Source organism: Palaemon carinicauda, chromosome 10 (assembly GCF_036898095.1).
Source record: "Palaemon carinicauda isolate YSFRI2023 chromosome 10, ASM3689809v2, whole genome shotgun sequence".
Lineage (NCBI taxonomy): Eukaryota > Metazoa > Arthropoda > Malacostraca > Decapoda > Palaemonidae > Palaemon > Palaemon carinicauda.
In genome coordinates this window covers 93989847-93996394 of record NC_090734.1, presented here as the reverse complement: position 1 = coordinate 93996394, position 6548 = coordinate 93989847, and the positions used below count along the sequence as shown (strand labels likewise).

Here is a 6548-nt window from a genome sequence, read left to right as displayed (position 1 = left end):
AACGTTCCCGATCAAGAGTATATACAGGAAATTGGAACGCAAGAATTGGAAAATAAATTAGAACAATTCGAAGAGTTAATAAACAGATTGTTGGTGGAGCTAGGAGGGGAGCGGTGCGCAACTACATCATATCCGATGTACATAAACAAAGTTCAAACACACACAAGTGAAAGTACACATGCACAACCGAGTGAAGATAAGTAAATCGTAATTCGAAAGTTGCCAAAACTCAAGGCAAGTGTTAGCCTTTTGATGATCAAACCCCTAAAAATGGTTTCAAATCAATTGAAGTTTTTTTGAGAGATTTTGAAGTAGCTACATATGGGTGGTCGGAAAGAGAAAAAGCCATTCAAATAATCAGATTGCTAAAAGATGCTCTGGCAATGGAAGTAATGTGTTGGCCACAAAAAAGTTTAAGAAGTTATACTGAAATAAAACAACGTTTAATTGAGAAGTATGCCTTGCCTGATGCGAGAAAGGGAGACCTAAAAGAAAATAACAAACCCAGAATATGGGAAGGTGAATCCGTCCTTAGTTTTGCAACTCGCAGTTTTCAGGATTGCGATTTGTTTTCTACCCAGAGTGCCAGTCTCCCAGGAGATGATAAGAAGGTAATTACCCATAAACATATTTGAAGATTAGTAAACCCATATTTATGGGGTTATTTATTTGATGACTATCGCTCATTAGCAAACGTAGTGAGTACTATACAAAATATTTCAGAAAGTTGGCCAGAAGAAAAAAGAACTGGAAATAACGGGGCTGATTCCGAGAAGTTGGTAGCCATGAGAGGAAGTCGACCCCCGAAGAGAGGTAAGGGGGGATGCAGTCAGCAGATTAGCCGAGTCTTCAGATGTTGGCACTGTGGGGGGAGAGGGGCACCGACGAGTGGAGTACCTCACCCAAGGATCCCCCCCCCCTGTTACATTTGTCAGACCTACGGTCATTTATCTCGAGAGTAGCCAGCTAAAAACACTCAGGGCGGGAGGGCTGGGGCACACGCACACGTCCCCACGCCCATTGTCTGAGGAAAAAGAAATAGAGGAAAGGGGAGGCGAGGGAGTTTGATGCCGCCCCCCCACCCCCCCACCCCCGAATGACCTCACAAACAGTAGCCGAGGAAGCAGTGACGACAGACGTGACAGAACAGGAACAGGGACCGCCATCAGTACCCCCGACCTAACCCCCGCTGCACTAGGGATAGGACCAGGGGGCAGCGACATGGCAGCTGAGGTCATCGGCCCGTGTCCCATATCTCGTAATGGCCTGCTGGGAATGTTAGCAGTTAGGATCATCCTGCAAGATAAATCTATCCGAGCGCTGATTGACACGGGAGCCAGTGTTTCATTGATTAAGAAAAAAATTCTCCTCAAATCCACTACAGCCAGCGGCATCCATTGTTCTTGACACGCCTGGAGGAAATAACCTACATATAAACCATACATCAATCGTCCAGTTTAAGGTGAGGTCTGTGAAGTTCAAACATGATTTTTTTTGTCTTGCCCACCTTGGGAATTCCAGGAATCGAGGCTATCCTAGGAATAGACTTTATATCTAATAATAAAATTTGCATATTCGGGGGAAAAGATATAATAACAGTAAAAGCAGGAGGGTACATTTTACCGATAGAAAGTCATGAGACAGTTAGTGCATGTGTTACCTCGGAGAGACATTCAAGTAGGGTAACAGCTCTACCTAAGAGAGGAGAAGTGCTGTCCCCCCGGACACTTGCGAGCATATCTGTGACCCGTGTCGCCAAGGAACCAAGATAGTTGTTAAACACCATGACAAGTGGGCCCATATGATATTAGAAGGCTTGACAGAAATTAGAGAGAATAGAAATGATATAACGATAGTTAATTTGTCAAATAAAAGAGTGGATTTAGGAAGTGATTCTGTGTGTGCATTAGAGTTATGTGAAATTGCTTATAATGGGATGTTGGGAGCCACAACTCTAGCCCGCACAGACGAACGCACTCAGAATTTGATTATGCAAGTGCGAAAATTATGTCCCTCAGAATATCAACCTATAGTTAGTGACATTATCAATAATTATTCCAATGTTATTGCAATTGGGGATGAGCCACCCGGGAGGATTGATCGATTTTCCTTTAGCATTGAAACTGGGGAGGCGGACCCGACTACGTCAAGGCCCTACAAGGTACCCACTCATTTCCAGGGAGAGATGGAAAGGGAAATTAATAAATTAAGGGAACAAGGGATAATCGAGTAGAGTGAATTCCCCTGGGCTTCTCCAATTGTGGCTGTTAGGAAAAAGGATGGCTTGGTGAGATTGTGTGTTGATTATAGGAAATTGAATGCAGTCACTAAGGCTAATGTATTCCCATTACCCTCAATCAAAGAAATACTTGTAAAAGTACGGGATAGCAAATATTTTACAACTCTTGATTTAAAATCTGGATACTATCAAATACACATTCAAGAAGACAATAAATGTAAGACGGCATTTATAGCTATCGATCAATTATTACAGTTTAATTGTTTGCTTTCGGTGTATAAAATGCTCCAAGTCCTTTTTTTAGAATAATGAAGGCGGTGTTGTCACCCTTAATTGGCGATGATGTTCTTGTTGATTTAGATGATATCATAATTACAGGGAAAACGGCCAAAGAACATAATAATATTCGTAAAATTTTAGAAGCATTGCGAGGTAATGGTATTGTGGCGGGATGTCACAAAAACCAACCCCACACCATTGAATCACTCTGACAAATTTCTCTTCAATACAAGCTTTCCCCTTACGTTATCATAAACAGGACTCTTAGACAAAAAGGACATAAAAACAAAACATAACCTTAAAACTATATTTCTTAAAACTAACAAATAATCAATAAACCATCCACAAACAAAATAAACACTTAAAACTAATCAAAACTTAACACTAAATATATAAAAAAACACCATTCATATAAACCCCAAAAACCCTAACAAACTCTTAAAATTACACAGCACACCAACACCAAAATTTGTATGCTTATATATTATATTATGGGACACCAACACTGTCGTTCACCCACAAGCCGAATTGTCTTTTCACGGCAAACTACCACTACATTATATGGTAACAGAAGAGTTACTTAATTTGCTAAAACAGCCTTAACTCTTCGCAGTCATTGGTGTCGTCCTAATCATCATCATCATCATCATTATCATCATCATCATCATCATCATCATACGTAATCTCAATTCACAGGCCAGGTCATCAACAGTAGTGCAGTCCGACTTGGTAATCCAAACCAAATCCTCTATTACAGGCCTGGTCAGAAACAATAAGTTCACTTTCAAAATATTAATATCTCCAAGGGAGTAAGTTTTTCCAAGGAGGAATTACGGCCTGCGAATGAAAAAAAAAAAAAAAAAAAAAAAAAAAAAAAAAAAAAATTACGAACACTCTTAACTAACTTAACTATCACACTATAATCAAAGATAAATAATAAATAGTTCCTATCATTCACAATCACAACAAAGAAATATAAAAAAAAGCTGTACTTACTGTTGAGATATATAATCACTTCCACACTAGTAAAACATAATAATAATACAGCATTCAAAGGACACAAAACTTACGCTTACTGCAGTCAAATCAAAAAGTCATTCACCCAAGACATTCACCACTGTCGTAACCTAACTAAAACATAAACAAACAATCTCATTTATGCCAACAGTCTTTCCCAAAACAAACAATCGATACACTAACTACCACTCTCTCTCTCTCTCTCTCTCTCTCTCTCTCTCTCTCTCTCTCTCTCTCTCTCTCTCTCTCTCTCTCTCTCTCTCTCCGATTTGGCAAACAAAAATATAAAAATTAAACAAAAATTAATCCTCCACATTCCTCTTCCTTACTTTGCCAAATCCTTCTCACACAACACTTACATTTATTTTACTTTTTTTTTATTACCTAGTCGCAGTCGGGAACGGAACCTCTACTCGAGTAACTGGGCCTTCATATACTGTCCCATTCATTTCTTCCTTATCACAATCATTCGCTATATTTACACTATTCCTATCTAAATCCCTATCATGTAATATATCATGAGCAATCCAATTTACCTCGTTCTCATCTGGCTCTAAAATTACACTAATTTCTGTGAACAGTTCATCTCTTTCATTAAAAACCTTCTCAACTTTAGCAGAAGATTCATTCATGCTACCTATCATTCTCCTATCTCTCACTCTTGCGTTATTTATTCTTTATTTTACATCATCTAATGAAAAGCTACACACTCAGTAAGTATCATTCATACTCAGCCACGTTTCATCTGTATTAATACATTTATCTTCAACACTCACTTGCAAATTTACACCTTGTCATACTTATTCGTATTCCTACCTATACCTATAAATTTCCCTTGCACTTTCTCCTCACTTAAAACTTTTAAACGCCTCTTTTTCCTATATTCAACTAACACTAATTGTTTATTTACCAGCCATAACTTCTCAGATATACTAGATTCATACTTGCTCATTTCCAACCAATTATTCCTCCCATTCTCACAAACATTGATCCTATTCCTTCCACACATACAGGAGGACTCACCCAGCTGAACCCTCTTACACCCTAGTTTCCCGACCATCTTAGCTGACTTAATCCCTTTTTCCTACATACTCTAGTTACACGCCCATCTGCACCACATTCAGTACACTTACCCCGCGGCTCCTTGCACATTCTAGCATAACAACCATTCTTACCACAATTACCACAAATCACATTGATACGATTACTACGACATCCACTCTCTATGTGACCAGTCATACCACACCGATGACATTTTACCCCTTTCTCTTTCTTGCACTCGCTAATTCTATGCCCTACCTCACCACATCCAAAACAAGCACCTAGAGCCCATCTACATTCACTCTTCTTATATCCTATTTTCCCACATCTATAACACTTTTTATCACGGACACGACTATCTGACATACCTCGATGCGCACTCACACTCCTATCCCTATTGCGCCAATTACCCTGCCCAAATCCTTCATTTGTCCTTACAGGTATTCCCACATTACTCGCCCTAACATTCTTATATACTACACTATCAGCTACCCTCATCAGTCCTCTCATAACAGCATCTCTAAAACTAACAAATTCTGGCACACTTTCCTCCATTCTAGTTCTTACATTCACAGATTTGCTTTCTTTCATACACCTATCTAACTCGTAATCCTCAACTATCTCTAAAATATTATCCCATGTCAATCTTTCTTTCGTCCACCTCATCTTCTCCTTTTGTTTCAAATTAATAAACTCAGCAACATTCTCGGGTACAGTAGCCAAAGACTTCTTCATCAACTCCTTATTCTCATTTATGCCTTCATCCCCATACTTCTTCCTAGCTAACGTTTCCAACCTACATACATACATTGATATAGCTTCTCCTGCATTCATCCGTGCCTCATGAAAATCATTCTTACGCTTATACCTAACACTCCCTTTCATACGTTTCACCTACTCAATTATTCTCTTTTTCTTACTTTCATAATCAACATCCCCTACCTTCATTAGCACTCCATACATCGTCAACAAATACCTAGTCAAATATTCTCCTAACTCCCTATCCCAAACTCTCTTACTATCACCATACTTATCCTGACAATAACTCTCATATTCCTTGAAAAACTTGTATACATCCCAACTACCATGCTCATTGAACCTTTCACACCGAGGTACCTCTCTCATAAACCCAGTCTTACACACATCAAGTTCATTCTCACTGCTATCATCACTGCTACGTTCCTTCTTGTTTCCTACTTCCTCGCTTGAATATAAGGAATCTTATTACACACTCATACTCCTATCCTTGATTATACTCTTCCTAGCCCTTTTCTTACTCACCACTTTAACCCATTCACGATCATCCTTGCTCTCATCCTGCCACTTTTTCTTCTCTTTTTTCAGATCACTTTTACCTTTCCTTTCATTCTTCCTATCACATTTCTGTTCATCTTTACTATGCCTAATTCTCTTATCTCCAATCTCACTATCACTACCTTCCCCATTATTACTTACCTAAGCCTTCTCTTCCTCTATCACCCCATTACCCGAAGGAGAAGCCACTCCTCCAACTGCACCTTCACCCATGAACCTTTTCATCATCCCCATTACTTGCCCCATCATAGCTTCCAATCGTTTCTCCATTCATTCCTCATTCTTTTGCATCCTCATCTCAAAAAGTTCTTCCAGTCTCTCTACAGTTCCCTTTAGCTCCTCAAGTTCCTTCTGCATCGCCTCATTCTCACAGTTCAACCTCTCATTCTCTACTAGTAACCTCTCTTTCTCAACTATCAACTTCTGCTCCCATTCTTTAACAAACCGCAATTCCTCCCTTAATATTTTTAATAGTTCTTCCATTTTCATCAACCTTAATCTAATTTCTTAACCTATTTCAGTCCTTTGTCAAAGAGTCCAGCTTCCTCTCCCACCTCGGCAGTCCCTGTTTGGGCACCAAAATAATGTGGCAGGATGTTGCAACAACAAGCCCCATACCATTGAATCCCTCTGACAAATTTCTCTCCAATACAAACTT

At 39.3% G+C, this 6548-nt stretch overlaps 1 pseudogene; it reads right to left on the bottom strand.

Moving 5' to 3' along the window:
- Window positions 1-3117: 3117 nt before the first annotated feature.
- LOC137648131 (uncharacterized) lies at window positions 3118-6136 on the bottom strand (annotated as a pseudogene).
- Window positions 6137-6548: the final 412 nt, after the last annotated feature.